Source organism: Triticum dicoccoides, chromosome 3B, assembly GCF_002162155.2.
Source record: "Triticum dicoccoides isolate Atlit2015 ecotype Zavitan chromosome 3B, WEW_v2.0, whole genome shotgun sequence".
In the NCBI taxonomy this organism is placed as follows: Eukaryota; Viridiplantae; Streptophyta; class Magnoliopsida; order Poales; family Poaceae; genus Triticum; species Triticum dicoccoides.
Window position 1 is genome coordinate 363038502 of NC_041385.1, and position 19216 is coordinate 363057717.

Consider the following 19216-nt stretch of genomic DNA (forward strand, 5'->3'; position numbering starts at 1 on the left):
CTATACTGCTTGCATTAGAGTAGTGTAGCATGTTACCGCTTTCCGTTAATCCTATTCTGATGCATAGCCTGTCATTGTTGCTACAGTCATTGATACCTTACCTGCAATCCTAAATGCTTAGTATAGGATGCTAGTTTATCATCATTGGCCCTACATTCTTGTCAGTCTGCCTCGCTATACTATTGGGTCGTGATCACTCGGGAGGTGATCACGGGTATATACTATACATACATACATACTATACAGATGGTGACTAAAGTCGGGTCAGCTCGATGAGTACCCGCAAGTGATTCTGATGAGGGGGCTGAAAGGACAGGTGGCTCCATCCCGGTAGAGGTGGGCCTGGGTTCCCGACGGTCCCCGACTATTACTTTGTGGCGGAGCGGCAGGGCAGGTTGAGACCACCTAGGAGGCAGGTGGGCCTGGCCCTGTTCAGCGTTCGCGGATACTTAACACGCTTAACGAGATCTTGGTATTTGATCTGAGTCGGCTACGAGCCTATACGCACTAACCATCTACGCGGGAGTAGTTATGGGTATCCCGACGTCGTGGTATCAGTCGAAGTACTTCAGACGTCAGCGACGTAGCGGCGCGCGCCGAATTGGACTGGAACGCCACTAGGCTAGGTCTGCTTTCGGCCGCGTACGCAACGTGCAGGTGTGCTATGGGCGATGGGCCCAGACCCCTGTGCGCTTAGGTTTAGACCGGCGTGCTGGCCTCTCTGTTGTGCCTAGGTGGGGCTGCGACGTGTTGATCTTCCGCGGCCGGGCATGACCCAGGAAAGTGTGTCCGGCCAAATGGGATCGAGCGTGTTGGGTTATGTGGTGCACCCCTGCAGGGAAGTTAATCTATTCGAATAGCCGTGATCTTCGGTAACAGGACGACTTGGAGTTGTACCTTGACCTTATGACAACTAGAACCGGATACTTAATAAAACACACCCTTCCAAGTTCCACAGACAACCCGGTGATCGCTTTTCTACAGGGCGACGAGGAGAGGATCGCCGGGTAGGATTATGCTATGCGATGCTACCGGAGTTGCTACTTGGAGATGCTACTTGGAGGACTACAATCTACTCTCTTCTACATGCTTCAAGACGGAGGCTGCCAGAAGCGTAGTCTTCGATAGGACTAGCTATCCCCCTCTTATTCTGGCATTCTGCAGTTCAGTCCACCGATATGGCCCTTTACACATATACCCATGCATATGTAGTGTAGTTCCTTGCTTGCGAGTACTTTGGATGAGTACTCACGGTTGCTTTCTTCCCCCCCTTTCCCCCTTTCCTTTCTTTCTGGTTGTCGCAACCAGACGCTGGAGTCCAGGAGCCAGACGCCACCTTCGACGACGACTCCTACTACGCTGGAGGTGCCTACTACTACGTGCAGCCCGCTGACGACGACCTGGAGTAGTTTAGGAGGATCCCAGGCAGGAGGCCTGCGCCTCTTTCGATCTGTATCCCAGTTTGTGCTAGCCTTCTTAAGGCAAACTTGTTTAACTTATGTCTGTACTCAGATATTGTTGCTTCCACTGACTCGTCTATGATCGAGCACTTGTATTCGAGCCCTCGAGGCCCCTGGCTTGTATTATGATGCTTGCATGACTTATTTTATTTGTAGAGTTGTGTTGTGATATCTTCCCGTGAGTCCCTGATCTTGATCGTACACATTTGCGTGCATGATTAGTGTACGATTGAATCAGGGGCGTCACATAAACCCACAATTCATCGGATCTCGACAAACACATCGCAAAAAGAGATTACATCGAATAGATCTCCAGAAGAGAGGGGGAGAACATTGTATTGAGATCCAAAAAGAGAGAAGAAGCCATCTAGCTAATAAGTATGGACCCGAAGGTCTGTGGTAAACTACTCACAACTCATCGAAGGGGCTATGGTGTTGATGTAGAAGCCCTCCGTGGTCGATTCTCCCTCCGGCGGAGCGCCGGCAAAGGCTCCAAGATGGGATCTCGCGGATACAGAAGGTTACGGCGGTGAAAATTGTGTTTCGTTGCCTCCCTAGATGTTTTCGAGGTAAGTAGGTATATATAGGAGGAAGGAGTACGTCGGTGGCCGCCTGTGGGGCCCAGGAGACAGGAGGCGTGCCCAGGAGGGGTGGGCGCGCCCTCCTATCTCCTGGCCGCCTCGTTTGCTTCTTTACTTGCACTCCAAGTTCTCCGAATCACGTTCGTTCCAAAAATCACGCTCCCGAAGGTTTCATTCCGTTTGGACTCCGTTTGATATTCCTTTTCTTCGAAATACTGAAATAGGCAAAAAAACTAGCAATACGGGCTAGGCCTCCGGTTTGTAGGTTAGTCCCAAAAATGATACAAATGTGTAAAATAAAGCCCATAAACATCCAAAAGGGGTAATATAATAGCATGGAACAATCAAAAATTATTGATACGTTGGAGACGTATCATCGGTGTCCACACTTTTTCATTGTATCAGCCATGTTTAATTCATTTTCTCGCTTTCTTCTTGTGTGTTTGAAAAACTTTGAGAAAATCCAAAAATATGTTTCTTGCTTCTTTTTTATTTTTCTTCTAGTTTAAATTATTGTAGCACTAAAAAGAAAACCCAAAAAGATTTCCTTGTTCTTCTTTTAATTGTTGGGAGCTTTCCCATGTAAATAGTTTTTCTCATTTTTGCTTTTCTCTTTTCATTTGCTTGCTTTCAAAAAACTAAAAACTCCAAAAATATTTTAGTGTGTTTCTCTAAATTTGTTTTTATTTTATTGAGTCATACCGAGGAGAAGACCGCGATGAAAATGTTGAGTGGCTCTCATTTGCATTGTTGATCTAACAAAGAGCCCATATTACCTTGTCTTCTCCTCTTTAATAAAATGTTTGCAGATTCCAGCTTAGTCCATGGCACTCTTGCACTATTATTATTTTCAAATCGTTTGGTCGTGCAAGTGAAAGGCAATAATGACGATATTAGATGAACAGGTCGTGGCAGAGAGAAACGAGTATGAACTCGACTTGTTCTGTTTTTTGTAAATATGTTTAACCTAGAATCCATGATTCAGCCTATTATGATCAAACATGTTTGCAATGACAATTAGATATTATAGTTTCTCATGCCATGCATAAGTAGCTAGGAGTAAATAATGACTTATCTTGGATATCAACATTGCGTTAAAATGATTGTGATGTAGTATGATGATATGGTATCCTCCTCTGAATGTTTGAGTGGCTTGACTTGGCTCATGTTCATGCATGTAGTTGAATCAAAACCAACATAGCATCTATGATATTTATGTTCATGGTGTTCATATCCTACTCATGCTAGTATCCAATGTTACTTATGCATAATGCATGTTCATGACCGTTGTTGCTCTCTAGCTGGCCGCTTCTCAACCTATTTGCTAGCCTTCGCGTGTACTAAGTGGGAACTCAGCTTGTACATCCAAAAACATAAAACCCAAGTTTTTTTTCCAGATGAGTCCACCATACCTACCTATATGTGGTATTACCCTGCTGTCCTAAGTAAATTTGCATGTGCCATCTCTAAAAACTTCAAATAAATATCCTTTGTGTGTGCCTGGATCGTTCATGGAACGATAGGAGGTAGTTGGTATCTTCCATGCTAAGCGGGTTATTCTCAGGTCGAGTGTTTATTCACTCGCCATCGCACGAGAAAAGGGCGGTAATAGAGATGCCCAGTGCCAAAATGCAAAAAGAGAAAAGAGCTCACAAATAATCAAACAAAAACTCCCAATGAAGTCATAACCTTTACATTTCCGCTTGGGAACCGCCACTAGCATGTTTAGCATGGAAGATATTGATAACTGATGGTCATGAAGTAAATGAGAAGGGTGCATGTCTCAAAATATCATTTACCTCTGTTTTAAAAACTTGAGCTCTGGCACCTCTGCAAATCACTGCTTCCCTCTGGGAAGGGACTATCTATTTACTTTTATGTTGTGTCATCACCTTCTCAAACAAGCGCCAGAACCTGAGAGCACTGCTGTCATGCTGATGCATTGTGTGTAGCTAATGTTTGGTGCATCATGACTGGATCTTTTCTACCATGAATTACAATGGTTAGTCATTGCTTGAACTTTGGGGGTGCTCTGCATTTATGTTTTGCGGTCTCAGAAAGGGCTAGCGAGATACCACTATTGTCATATTCTATCATGGTTGTTTTGACAACTTGTTGTTGTTTGAGATATCTTATTATTGCTCTATAGTTGTTTACGTCATTGATATGAGCTAATATAATTTTTGAGAGTTACTGTCGACATGGTTAGTTATAATCATTGCTGAAAACCTGGGTGATGTTTAAGCTTATTTATGAAACAAGAGCAAAAGAGTTCATAAAAGTTTTTCTTTATCACTTTCAGTTTATCAACTGAATTGCTTGAGAACAAGAAAAGGTTTAAGCTTGGGGGAGTTGATACGTCTCCAACGTATCTACTTTTCCTAATGCTTTTCCTCTTGTTTTGGACTCTAATTTGCATGATTTGAATGAAACTAACCCTGGACTGACGTTGTTTTCAGCAGAACTACCATGGTGTTGTTTTTGTGCAGAAATAAAAGTTCTCGGAATGGAACAAAACTTTGCGAGGATTTTTAATATCAATAAAGAGAATTTCTGGAGCCAAGAGATACCTGAGGGGGGCATGTGGGTGGGCACAACCCACCAGGGCGCGCCTGCCCCACAGGCGCGTCCAGGTGGGTGCTGCCCACCTGGTGGCCCCGCTGACCCTGAAACCAACGCTATAAAATCACATTATTTCAGTGGAAAAATGCGGGAGAAAGAATTATCACGTTTCACGAGACGGAGCTGCCGTTGTCGTCTCTTGTTCTTCATTGGAAGGCCAGATCTGGAGACTGTTTAGGGCTCCGGAGAGGGGGGTCTTCGATCTTCGTCATCACCAACACATCTCCGTCGCCAATTCCATGATGCTCCCCACCGGGAGTGAGTAATTCCTTCGTAGGCTCGTTGGTCAGTGAGGAGTGGGATGAGATTCATCATGTAATCGAGTTAGTTTTGTTAGGGCCTGATCGCTAGTATCAACTATGTTTTGAGATTGATGTTGCTATGACTTTGGCATGCTTAATGCTTGTCACTTTGGGCCCGGGTGCCATGATTTCAGATCTGAACCGTTTATGTTATCACCATTATATCCATGTTCTTCATCCGATCTTGCAAGTTATAGTCTCCTACTACGTGTTATGATCCGGCAACCCCGGAGTGACAATAGTCGGGACCACTCCCGTGATGACTGTGGTTTCAGGAGTTCATGTATTCACCATGTGCTAATGCTTTGTTCCAGTTCTCTATTAAAAGGAGGCCTTAATATCCCTTAGTTTCCAATAGGACCCCGCTGCCACGGGAGGGTAGGAGAAAAGATGTCATGCAAGTTCTTTCCATAAGCACGTATGACTATTTACGGAATACATGCCTGCATTATATTTATGAACTGGAGCTAGTGTCGTATCGCCCTAGGTTATAACTGTCTCATGATGAATATCATCCAACAAGTCACCGATCCAATGCCTACGAATTTATCTTATATTGTTCTCGCTAAGTTACTACTATTGCTACTGCTATCGTTACTGCTATAAAATCACTGCTATCACTGTTACGTTATTGTTGCTACTGCTACCATCATCAAAACTATCATATTACTGTGCTACTAATCACTTTGCTGTAGATAATTAATCTCCATGTGTGGTTGAATTGACAACTCAGTTGTTAATACCTCCAAATATTCTTTGGCTCCCCTTGTGTCGAATCTATAGATTTGGGTTGAATACTCTACCCTCAAAAACTGTTGCAATCCCCTATACTTGTGAGTTATCATCGTTGCATTTGCAAATTTGTGAATCTTTTCCAACATTATTGAGTCTCACTAACAATTGCACAAATTTTGTCCGCCATCCTAACCAAGCTCTGCGATAAGCTTTATTTGTGTAGGTGTGAGAAATTGACGGGAACCGGTACCAATTGTGATATTTCCTTGTTACATCATTGAGTGATCTTTGATCCATTCTCAACATCGGTCAAGGTACATTTGGTATAGTTCTTATCTTTCTCCCACTCACACATTTACTTGGAATGATGGCTAGGCCATGTACTTCTACGAACCCACTCTTCATCGAGCAAGATGAGGACCCGAACAACTACGTCACCAAGAACCACCTCTTCGGCACACAAATATCTTTACATCAAGAGAATGAAGCGTTGGGCGACTGCATTGACCTACTTGCATCCGACTTGCGACAGTCCGAGCAACGTACAAGGGACTACTTCGACACATCAATGGCATCTCTGAAGGAGGACATCCGAGTGATGATGGTCAACCGCTCTTCTACCCCGTCATCATATTCAAGAAGGAGCCACTCGAGTCGACATTCCTCCAACACCATCTCCGGTTCAAGTACACACACATCGAACACTCTTCATACGGCGGGTAAACAAATTACTGTTGGGCAATTGATAGAACTTCAAATAATTATGACGATATCCAGGCAATGATCACTATATAGGCATCACATCCAAGATTAGTAGACCGACTCCTGTCTGCATCTACTACTATTACTCCACACATCGACCACTATCCAGCTCGTTATGATGTAGACAAGATCTATTCATGTAGGAATAGACCCCATCTTGTTATCCTTAATAGCAACGATACATACATGTCATTTCCCCTTCTGTCACTGGGATTGAGCACTGTAAGATCGAACCCATCACAAAGCACCTCTTCCCATGGCAAGAAAAATCGATCTAGTCGGCCTAACTAAACCAAAGATTCGAAGAAGAAATACGAGGCTATAAGTAATCATGCATATAAGAGATCAAAACTCAAATAACTTTCATGGATAAAATAGATCTGATCACAAACTCAAAGTTCATCTGATCCCAACAAACACACCACAAAAAGAGTTACATCAAATAGATCTCCAAGAGACCATTGTATTGAGAATCAAAAGAGAGAGGAAGCCATCTAGCTACTAACTACGGACCCGTAGGTCTACAATGAACTACTCACGCATCATCGGAGAGGCACCAATGAGGATGATGAACCCCTCTGTGATGGTGTCTAGATTGGATCTATGGTTTCTGGAACTTGCGGCGGCTGGAATTGTGTTTCGTCGACTCCCTAGGGTTTTTGGAATATTGGGGTATTTATAGAGTGAAGAGGCGGTGCGGGAGGCCACCGAGGTGGGCACAACCCACGACGGCGCGCCTGGGCCCCCAGGCGTGCCCAGGTGGGTTGTGCCCCCCTAGGGGCACCCCTCTGGTACTTCTTTGGCCCATCCTATGTCTTCTGGCCAAGAAAAATTCTCCAAAAAGTTTTGCTGCATTTGGACTCCGTTTGATATTGATTTTCTACAAAGTAAAAAACAAGCAAAAAATAGCAATTGGCACTGGGCACTATGTCAATAGGTTAGTCCCAAAAAATGATATAAAGTTGCTATAAAATGATTGTAGAACATCGAAGATTAATAATATAACAACATGGAATAATGAAAAATTATAGATACGTTGGAGACGTATCATGCACCAACAAGTTCCACAAGCTCCTCCACAAGTTCCACAAGCTAGACAAGAACCCCAAGTTCGCCAAGAGCAATAAGACAATGGGAATTCTCCATGCCAAGAGCAACATGAGGTTGACAATCCTCCATGTAAAGGACGTCATCACCCTCGATCCCAACACAATGAATAGCAACGCGATGGCAAGCTTAAGTTCACCTTGCCTAAGTTCTCCGGAAGCAATGATCATGAAGAGTATCTTTCATGGGCATTGAAGGTTGACAAGATCTTTCGTTTGCACAATTATGAGGAAGAGAAGAAGATCGCCATAGCATCCCTTGAGTTCCAAGACCATGTCCTCATTTGGTGGGAGCAAGTCATTGAGCGCCACGAGGCAAGAGGTGAACCACCCATCACAACTTGGGATCAAATGAAGGATTTCATGGGAGCATGCTTTGTGCCAACCTACTACAACCGCGACCTCTTCAAGAAATTACAACTCCTCAAGCAAGGAACAAAGAGCGTTGAAGAGTATTACAAGGAAATGGAGATCGCCATGATACGAGCCAATGTCATGAAAGATGATGAGCAAATTATGGCACGTTTCTTCAATGGACTCAACCACCCTATCAAGAAGATTGCCGACTTCCAACCTTACCCCAACCTCATGGAGCTAGTGCATCAAGCCACCAAGGCGGAGCGACAAGTTCAAGATGACTTCAAGTACACCAAGTACTCTTCCAAGAACTACGGCTGCAACAACCAAGCTTCAACGACTCCAACACCTTCTACCTCAACCAAACCTTGTACAAGAAAAGACGACAAGTCAAGTTGCAAGAAAACTTCGACAACCTCAAGCCATCCTCCTACTACAAGCAACTTCAAGCCGAGAGCTTCATCATCTATAACTCCACCGGATGAGAAAATCAAGACAAGTTCCATCAAGTGCTTCACCAACAAGCATACCATGATCCTCTATGACGACGGCACCTATGACTCCGTGAGTGAAGAGGAAATGGAAGCCCTTGAGCACGTGGCCATGCACCGGCGCGTCAACGAAGACGAAGATGATCAAGTATTTTGTGATGAAGATTCGAGCCCCGCTCTCGTTGTCTCCAAGGTCTTGACACTTCAACATCACCAAGACGAAGACCAAAGATGCCATATCTTCCACACCAAGGCATGCATTAATGGAAGGTCCGTGAAGGTCATCATCGACGGAGGAAGTTTCCATAACTTGGCGAGTGAAGAACTATGCTTCAAGCTCCAATTGGTCAAGATGAAGCACCCTCACCCCTACAAGGTCCAATGGCTTAGCGACTCCGGCACTATCCAAGTGGAGCAGACCATGCAAGTTTCCTTCAATATAGGAACATATGAAGACACTTTGGAGTGTGATGTCGTTCCGATGTCCGTTTGCCATCTCCTTCTTGGACGACCATGGCAATTTGACCGAGGTGTCATCCACGACGGGCGTACCAATCGCTATAGCTTCAAGATGAAGGGAAAGGAGTACGTGCTACGACCTATATCTCCAAGCCAAGTGATCGCTGACAAGCAAGCAACCACACATCATGGAGAGGATAGTGAGAGTGTGAGCCACCCAAAAGGGAATGAGAGCCACAAGCCCAAAATGAGTGCCTCCACGATGAGCGACAAGAACAACCTAGTGCTATTTGCTACCAAAAGTGAGATGAGAGAAGTGTGTGAGAACCCATCAAGTGTTATGTGATGTTGGCTTGAACTACGTCGGTATTTCCCCAAAAAGGAAGGGATGATGCAGCACAGCAACGGTAGGTATTTCCCTCAATGATGAGACCAAGGTTATCAAACCAGTAGGAGAACCACGCAACACTACATAAACGTTACCTGCACATAAAGAACAAATACTTGCAACTCGACGTGTTAAAGGGGTTGTCAATCCCTTTCGGGTAACGGTGCCAGAAATTGTCAAGTTGACGAGATAAAATTGTAGTAGATTGATAGATGCAAATAAAAGCAAATAAAATTCAGCGAGGTATTTTTGGGTTTTTGATAATATATATCTGAAAATAAAAGCGAATAAAAATAGATCTCGAAGGAAAATATGATAAAGAAGAGACCCGGGGGCCATAGATTTCACTAGTGGCTTCTCTTGAGAAAAATAGCATGCGGTGGGTAAACAAATATTGTTGGCCAATTGATAGAACTTCAAATAATTATGACGATATCCAGGCAATGATCATTATATAGGCATCACGTCCAAGATTAGTAGACCGACTCCTGCCTGTATCTACTACTATTACTCCACACATCGACCGCTATCCAACATGCATCTAGTGTATTAAGTTCATGGAGAAATGGAGTAATGAAATAAGAACGATGATCTACTAATATAAGAATAGACCCCATCTTGTCATCCTTAAGAGCAATAATACATATGTGTCGGTTCCCCTTGTGTCACTGGGATCGAGCACCGTAAGATCAAACCCATTACAAAGCACCTCTTCCTATGGCAAGAAAAATTGATCTAGTCGGCCTAACTAAACCAAAGATTCAAATAAGAAATATGAGGCTATAAGTAATCATGCATATAAGAGATCAAAACTCAAATAACTTTCATGGATAAAATATATCTGATCACAAACTCAAAGTTCATCGGATCCCAACAAACACACCGCAAAAAGAGTTACATCAAATAGATCTCCAAGAGACCATTGTATTTAGAACCAAAAGAGAGAGAGGAATCCATCTAGCTACTAACTACAGACCCGTAGGTCTACAATGAACTACTCAAACATCATCGGAGAGGCACCAATGAGGATGATGGACCCCTTTGTGATGGTGTCTAGATTGGATCTGTGGTTTCTGGAACCTGCGGCGGCTGGAATTGTTTTTCGTCGCCTCCCCTAGGGCTTCTGGAATATTGGGGTATTTATAGAGCAAAGAGGCGGTGCGGGAGGCGATCGAGGTGGGCACAACCCACCAGGGCGCGCCCGGGCCCCCATGCATGCCCAGGTGGGTTGTGCTCCCCTTGGAGGCCCCATCTGGTACTTCTTTGGCCCAACAGGTGTCTTCTGGTCTAGAAAAAACACCCAAAGGTTTCGCTGCGTTTGGACTCCGTTTGGTATTGATTTCCTGCGAAGTAAAAAACAAGCAAAAAACAACAACTGGCACTGGGCACTATGTCGATAGGTTAGTCCCAAAAAATGATATAAAGTTACTATAAAATGATTATAAAACATCCAAGAATGATAATATAACAACATAGAATAATCAAAAATTATAGATACATTGGAGACGTATCATTATGCACTATGTCCTCTTGTGCAAGGACGAGGCAACAAAGACTAACACCTCTCACAATCTACCTTTAGTATTATCTTCTCTATTGCAGGAATTCCACAATGTATTCCCTGGCGGGCTACCTCCGAGTCTACCTCCTCTTCGAGGCATCGAACACCGCATCGACCTCATCCCCAGAGCACCTCTTCCTAACAAGGCACCATACCACGTCAACCCCGAGGAAACCAAGGATATCCAACGGCAAGTACAACAACTCATCGACAATGGCCATGTACAAGAAAGCTTGAGCCAATGTGCCGTCCTGGTAATCCTTGTTCCCAAGAAAGATGGTACATACCGCATGTGTTCCGATTGTCGTCCTATCAATGCTATCACCGTTCGCTATCGCTACCCCATTCCACGCCTTGATGATATGCTAGATGAGCTTAGCGGAGCCACCATTTTCTCTAAGATTGACCTTAAGAGTGGCTATTACCAAATTCGCATCCAAGAGGGTGACGAATGGAAAACCACATTTAAGACAAAGTTTGGCTTGTATGAATGGTTGGTCATGCCAATGGGCTTATCCAAAGCACCCGACACCTTTATGCGTGTGATGCATTTTGTTCTCCGCCCCTACATTGGCGTATTTGTTGTGGTCTACTTTGATGATATTCTTGTGTTTAGCAAATCTCATGTCACCCATCTTAGAACCGTTTTGCAAACTCTTAGAAAAGAGCACCTTTATGCTAATATGGATAAATGCCTTTTCGGTGTTAATAGGCTTGTTTTCTTGGGTTTCGTTGTGTCTTCCAAGGGTATTCATGTAGATGAATCTACGATAAATGTTATTAAAACTTGGCCACAACCAACCAACTTGCAACAAGTGCGAAGTTTCCTTGGCTTAGCCAGTTTCTATCGTAGATTTGTGAAGGATTTTAGCACCATCGCTTTACCTTTACATGCTTTGAGTAAGAAAAATGAACCCTTTGTTTGGGGACCATCTCAAGATACCGCATTCAATAAGCTTAAGAATTTGCTTACACATGCCCCTTTGCATGCATTACCCAACTTTGATAAACCATTTGAGATACATTGCCATGCTAGAGGTTGCGGCATAGGAGGTGTGTTGATGCAAGAGAAGCGCCCCATAGCTTACTTTAGTGAAAAACTTTCTGGAGTGCAACTTAACTACCCCATCTATGACAAAGAGCTATATGCTTTAGTGAGAGTCTTGTATGTTTGGGAGCATTATCTCCGCCCTCATGAGTTCATTCTTCACATGGATCATGAAACACTTAGATACCTTAAGGGTCAAACTAAGTTGAACAAGCGTCATGCTAAGTGGAGTGAATTCATTGAGTCTTTTCCTTATGCATCAAGTATATCAAAGGCAAGGAAAATATTGTGGTGGATGCACTTTCCCATAGATGCATGCTTGTTACCTTGGCTTTGAGCACATAAAAGACTTGTATGCGCATGATCCTACTTTTGCTATTCCTTATGCAAAATGTTTGACGCATACATCTTGGGAATGCTATTACATCAAAGATGATTATCTTATGAGAGCTAACAAACTATGTATCCCTGAGTCTTCTCTTCGTTTGTTACTTTTGCAAGAGGCTCATGGAGGAGGACTTATGGGACACTTTGGATGCGACAAGACATTTGCCACGCTCTCAAAGAACTACTTTTGGCCCAAGATGTTCCGTGACATCTCACGCTTCACCAACCGATGCTCTATATGTTGCAAAGCTAAGTCTAAAGCTCAACCCCATGGTCTCTATATGCCACTTCCTTTTCTGTATCACCCATGGGGATATGTTAGTATGGACTTTGTGCTTGGTTTACCTCAAACTCGAAATGGCAAAGATTCCGTGTTTGTTATTGCGGAACGATTCACTAAAATGGCTCATTTCATCCCATACAACAAGATAGACGATGCTTCACATGTTGCAAATCTTTTTTGTAGGGAAATCTTGCGCCTACATGGACTGCCAAAGACTATTGTCTCAGACCACGACATCAAGTTCCTAAGCTACTTTTGGAAGACCTTATGCGCCAGCTCAGAATCAAGCTCTTGTTCTCTTCGGCATACCATCCCCAAACCGATGGCCAAACGGAGGTCATGGACCAGGCACTATCTACTCTCCTACGCGTGTTCATAAAGAAGAACATCAAGGAGTGGGAAGAGTGTCTACCCATTGCCAAGTATGCCTACAATCGATCATGACACTCTACTACCGGTAAGTCTCCCTTTGAGGTCGTCTACGGCTTCAACCCATTGTCCCCATTGGACATCCTACCTCTACCACTACAAGAGCGCATCAACATGGACGCAAGTGCACGAGTGAGCTACCTCAAGAAGATGCATGAAGATACAAGGCACACCATCAAGCGCTAAGTACAACGACTCGTGACCAAGCTCAACATCAACAAGCAACCCATGATATTCAACATTGGAGATCTCGTGTGGCTACACCTTTGCAAGGACTGCTTCCCCAACAAACGCAAATCCAAGCTTCTACCTCGAGGTGGCGGACCCTTCAAGGTGCTAGCACGCTACAACAACAACGCATACAAGATTGATCTCCCGCACGACAAGTACAACGTGAGCAACGTCTTCAACGCCAAAGATCTCTCTCCCTACCATGGTGATGAGGATTTTGATCCAAGGTCGGATCTTTCCCAAGGGGGGTGCAGATGATGCGGAGCATCCCATGGTCATCCCCATGGACCTACCTACGTCTCCCACGACACCACTTGGACCAATGACAAGAGCTCGAGCAAAGGCTATTGAAACTAAGGTGAACTCGCTCCTCTCTGAACTACCACTTTCTTCATATCAGACATGGCTACTACCTCAAGCGGAGACCCTATGTGTGACTAGGTACTTGGAGGAAGGCCACGGAGCAGCTGCATCCAACGGACAAGACGGCGAGGACACCAAGAGTACAAGGAACAAGAAGAAGAGTTGCCAGAAAATCTCCAGCCACCGGACTAGACCAGACGTCTGATGCCTGAAGCGCCAGCCAACCAGCCAAGTCCCAGCCAACGAACGCTATAGAGGACGGACGATCGACGTGGATCGGACGTTCGACGCCTCCCAGCCACCGGACGACCGAGCCCCTCCGGACGACCAGTGTCACACAACAGAAGGGAAATTAACGAAAATCCGATACCCCTGGATGTCCGATGGCCTTCGGATGTCCGCCGCCGCCTGATCAGAGCCAAAACACCGGACGTCTGACACCTGCCGGACGTCCCGACCCTCGCGAGCCACCGGACATCCGGTAGCTGCCGGACGACCGACGCCTATCCGTGCACAGTGTGTTGGGCCGAGGCCCATGTACCCTTTTGCCCCTAGACTATATATACTCCTCCTCCCTCTTATTAGGGTTAGCATAGGTTTAGCTCATTTGAGAGATAGAGCTTTGCTCATCCACTTGATACTTTCTCCTTCGGAGACCGCGTCCTCTACGGAGAAGACCCCCCAAGTGGATTCTAGACCCCTCACGGGAAGGCCCCTCAAGACCTCCTCACGGAGAAGAACTACCGCCTCTTGTATCGTCCTTTGTTACGTTTGGATCTTGTATCACCCTTTATGTTCATGGATCTAGCACATGTGTGATCGTTTGTGTTGATTTGAGTGTTTCCCCTCACGTTTCCCCTCGTGTTCTTCGTAGGATCCCCTCCATTTCATGAAAGATCGGCCTTAGGGTGTCCACCCTACATCAGGAGTCGATGACGAGGTCAAGGGGGGCCCGGGGCCTCGGACGGCAACGAATCGAGGTCGCGGCCATGGTGAGGAAGACGGTCGCGGGCTCGTCATTTGAGTGCGCTGGATCAACCTAGTCGCCGTAGTCTAAGTAGAAGACTGCGGGGGTCCTCGTGGACTAGCCCGCATGGTAGTTTGTCGTTGGTGGCCATGCGGACCACGAACGGCGGCGACGAGTCCGCTCGGAGGAGCTCGCGAAGGCGGATCCAGAGCGGGGAAAAAGGTGAGGGAGAGAATGGGCGACCTAGGGCTGCGGGTGAGAGTGGGAGGGGGCACATGAATGCCCTTATCCAGCAGGGGAGCCGGGGAGATGGTCGCACGTGGCCGAGGCTCCATGGATTCCCGCCACGGCTGCCTCCCCCCCCCCCACTGTAGCGGGGGTAGAAGACAAGGGGTGGTGGTGGGATGGGCATGCACTGCTAAGGCCCAGTCCACCAGTGTTTATTTTTTTATATTTTCTATTTTGCCCTTTAATTTAAATAGCAAAGGACTTTTATTAAATATGGAACTTGGTCCATAAATCACATTGCAATTTTAGGCAATGCCACAAAAGTTTGGGAAGGATTTAAAATAGTTTGAAATTTCTCATAAATATAAATAACATTTAAAATATTGTTTTGGCCTTGTTATAAATGCTAGAGCCCAAATGAGCAAACAATTGAAGTAGTTTTTCTTCACCAATATTTGTTTTGGAATATTTGCTAAAATGTGAACTATTTTCCAACCACGTTTGTGAATTTAAATTCTCACTTTAAATTTGAATTTGACTTGGATTTTCATCAAGGGGCAATTTGGCTTGGTCAATCTTGATTACATGGCACCATTAGTGTGAGGTTACTGTAGTAAGACATTTGGGGTGTTACACAAGGGCAACCCAATAGTCGGCTCATAGAAAGGCCGACCACACCCCCTATGGTACATGATATCAGGCACACAACTGGGGACCCCTATTGGCAACAATCGAGGCAACTCAGGGCCATCGGAGCAGACCCTAGAGTGCAAATATTGGGAGACATCCTACAAAAGGCATACAACCAATGGGATGCAATGACACAACCCGACATCCACCTTGGAATGAACGACGTAGCCCGACAGGATGCAACCACGCGCACACCGAGTCGGGCGCTTGTGCATACCGACATGTTTTCAAATGTGAGTCCATCTTTCCACGCCGTGGTCTAGCTGGGCAGGATGTTTTGGGATGTGTTCCGGGACTCTAAAACCCAACTTTGTGAGGTCATCAATATTAATGAACTACAGATGAAGTTTGGTATGCGTCCATTAGTTTGCTGTTTTACTAACGCGACATATGGAGCCTTAATGAAGAGGGGATAATTAAAAGAAGTGGTCATCACATCCCGTTGATTGCAAACATCCAACTCAGGTTGGCCGAATATTGTTCGACGGGTAAGTTACTCGCTGGATTTGCGATGGAAAAACAAACAACATCAACACAATTTCGGGTGTGTTGTCGTGCCCAAATGGACATTCACAAAGAGTACTAACCAGGGCAACCAAACATCCAAATTTTGGGAATTATAAAATGAAGAAAGGTCAGAGCATAGAAAATAGTGTCACCTAAGAAAGCAATGGACAATGCTCATCACCACAGAAAATACAGACACAATACAAGCATAATCATTTGCACACATCTTGAAAAAAGTACTCAAATAGCTCACTTGTCTTCCATAACGCAATTGGTTCAAATAGATTCAACTTCACAAGATTACTAACCTGCTTCAAATAGTTCGCTTAGCATTGATGGAAATCTCTCACATGATTTTGATCCAGTCTGACGTGCTATGAGTGCAAATGTCCCAAACATAAAGAAAAGAAAATGTATGCACATTCTGTGTTACTTCATATGTATTTGCTTATTCCTGCAAACTTTTTTTCCGCTACATCTAACAAGTGGTCTTTATCACTTGAAAGCAACTAACTACAAACGATTCTCCAAACATTCAAGAACGTGAAATTTGGCATGTATTGCCAACGGAGCTTTTACGGAGTATATCATCACCCAAGCTTGGGGGTTTCTTGATAAAATTCAATTTAATCAAGAAACTTGGAAATTGGATACATGTAGTAAAGGAGGAATTGAGCCACATTACGACTGCATCAAAAAACTTCTCCTAATCTAATATGATGAAAAATATTAGTAATGGACCACTGTAGCGACCAGACCTCAAACAGTCTGATCTCTATGCATCAGTGTCATCCCTGGATCGGTAATGCTGACACGCACAGTACTTGAAGAATTTATAACAGAGTAGCAACCAGACACTTATTACATCGAATGTTTCAAAAGAGAACTTATTTAAATAAATATGGCTTAAGGCCATCTAAATACGATAACAACAGAAGGCTTGGAAGATAAAGTGAGTCCATCAACTCCAACGCCATCACTGAGTAAAAGATCACGACCTAAATCAACTTACTCGTCGTCTCCCATTGCTCATCTTGGCACCCACAAATCTGGTAGATAGTATCCTTGAGATCCTTGTGGTAAACTTCTCCAATGCGTCCCATGGTGATGTGGGCTGCCATGCTCTTTCCTAAACTCCAGGCTGGTGCATCAAAAGAAAACTCTATGGGCTCAGTGACTGGCATGAACGTCCTTCCTGGAACTTGACCTCGAATCATCCAACACTCCTCTTCTGGTAAAGTGGCGCTGTAGGTCCCGGTGAAGCTTGGTACTCCAATGTTCAGGTATCTAGTAACTTCCTTCAAGTGGCGTCCGAAAGGTGTATTTTCATCTGGTTGCGTGAACATGTTCTTGCATCCACCATCCTAAAGAGTAGAAAAGGGAGAAGAGTTAGAAATGAGAAGAGAATAGTGATCTAGGGCTTTAGTTTAGTGGTCGTGTCCTACAGTGAGCGTGTGCTCTGATATCATCTTGTAGCAACCAGGTCTCAAACAGTCTGATCTCTGTGCATAGTGTCATCCCTGGATCGGTAATGCTGACACGCACAGTACTTGAAGGATTTATAACAGAGTAGCAATCAGACACTTATTACATCAAATGTTTCAAAAGAGAACTTATTACAATAAATATGGCTTAAGGCCATCTAAATACGATAACAACGGAAGGCTTGGAAGATAAAGCGAGTCCATCAACTCCAACGACATCACTGGGTGAAACATCACGACCTAAGGCACCTTACTCGTCGTCTGAAAAGTTTGCAACATGAAAGTTGCAGCCCGGAATGGGTCAGCACATGGAATATGCTGGCAATGTAACACAAGAGGGTAATGAACAGAATAATTGCTATCAGTACATGCATATATGGCTGGTGGAAAGCTCTATGGTTACAGTTTTGCTTAAAGCCAAATTTTCCCTACAACAAAGGAATAAATTTTATTTAACTATCATGGTGGTTGTTAAACATTGAGAAGGTTCACCCAACTCAATCCCAATTAAGCATCATCATTAAACCCAATCAAATTATATTAAGAGTGATGAGATCCACATGATAATCCAAGAACTAGATACTCAAAACGTCCATAACCGGGGACACGGCTAATCATGATTAGTTTGTACACTCTGCAGAGGTTTGCGCACTTTTCCCCACAAGACTCGAATACATCCATGGTCGGAGAAATGAGACACAGTCTTTCTGAAACAATAACTCTTTACTCCGGGTGGATAGTTACACCTACTTTTCCCTACATCTGCTAGCCCACCACTGAAAGAGGTCTTGCAACGTACTCAACCATGCTAGATCCCATAATAGCTTGTGGCTGCACACGGAAGTTTCTAGCATGAATAATCTTATGATCCGTTTGAGCCTGGGTGGCGGTCCATAGCAAAATCACACGGTACCCCGGGATTTCGAAAAAAACAGGCAACATTGGGTTCCTCAGGTGCCTCAATCCACCCAGATGTGTATTAAAGTTGCCACCTTAAGTTAACCATTAAACAACAATACTCACATCTGTCATGGATACACTCACCCAATCCACGTCTACAAGCATAGCATAGCAATATAAGCAACGTAGAAGTAACTCCCAAGGGTTTGATAATAAACAAGACAATAGGTACTACCTCATCTACTTCCCAAAACTCACATTTAATCAGATGCTAATCATGCAATTGCTTGAGGATTGATCTAATGCAATAAAACTGGGTAGTAAAGAGGTATGATCAAAGTGTTACTTGCCTTGTTGATGATCCGTGGAACCTAGAGACTCGTAGTAGCACGTTTCGCACTCTGGGTACTCTATCGCAAACAAGCAAGCATACAATAAGCACTCAAGTAGAAGCACGGGTAAAACTGAAATAAGAGATCTAACCAGAAAGTTCAACTTAAGAACTCCGGTTTGCAAAAAGAATCAAATCAAACGAAGCAACGAAACTCAAACTACGGAAGAAACAAGCTTCGTTTACTAATCTGGACTTAAGTCAAATTGTACAGTAGCAAAAACTTGTTTGAGTTGGTTAAACGGAAAAACAGCTTCGAGACAAAACTCTAGGCACTTGAATCGCCTGATTCTGATAAACGAGAGAAAAGATAAACTAAAACGAAAATAAGGGCAGAAATCACGATCGAAAATAATCGCGGAAAATCCATGGAAAAAGAAAACTGATGAACAGGCTAACGAATGAACGTTTGCTGTCTACGGCTAAACGGTGAAAATAGTTCGAATGAACGAACGGGCGTTCGCTAAATAACTAAACCGGAAAA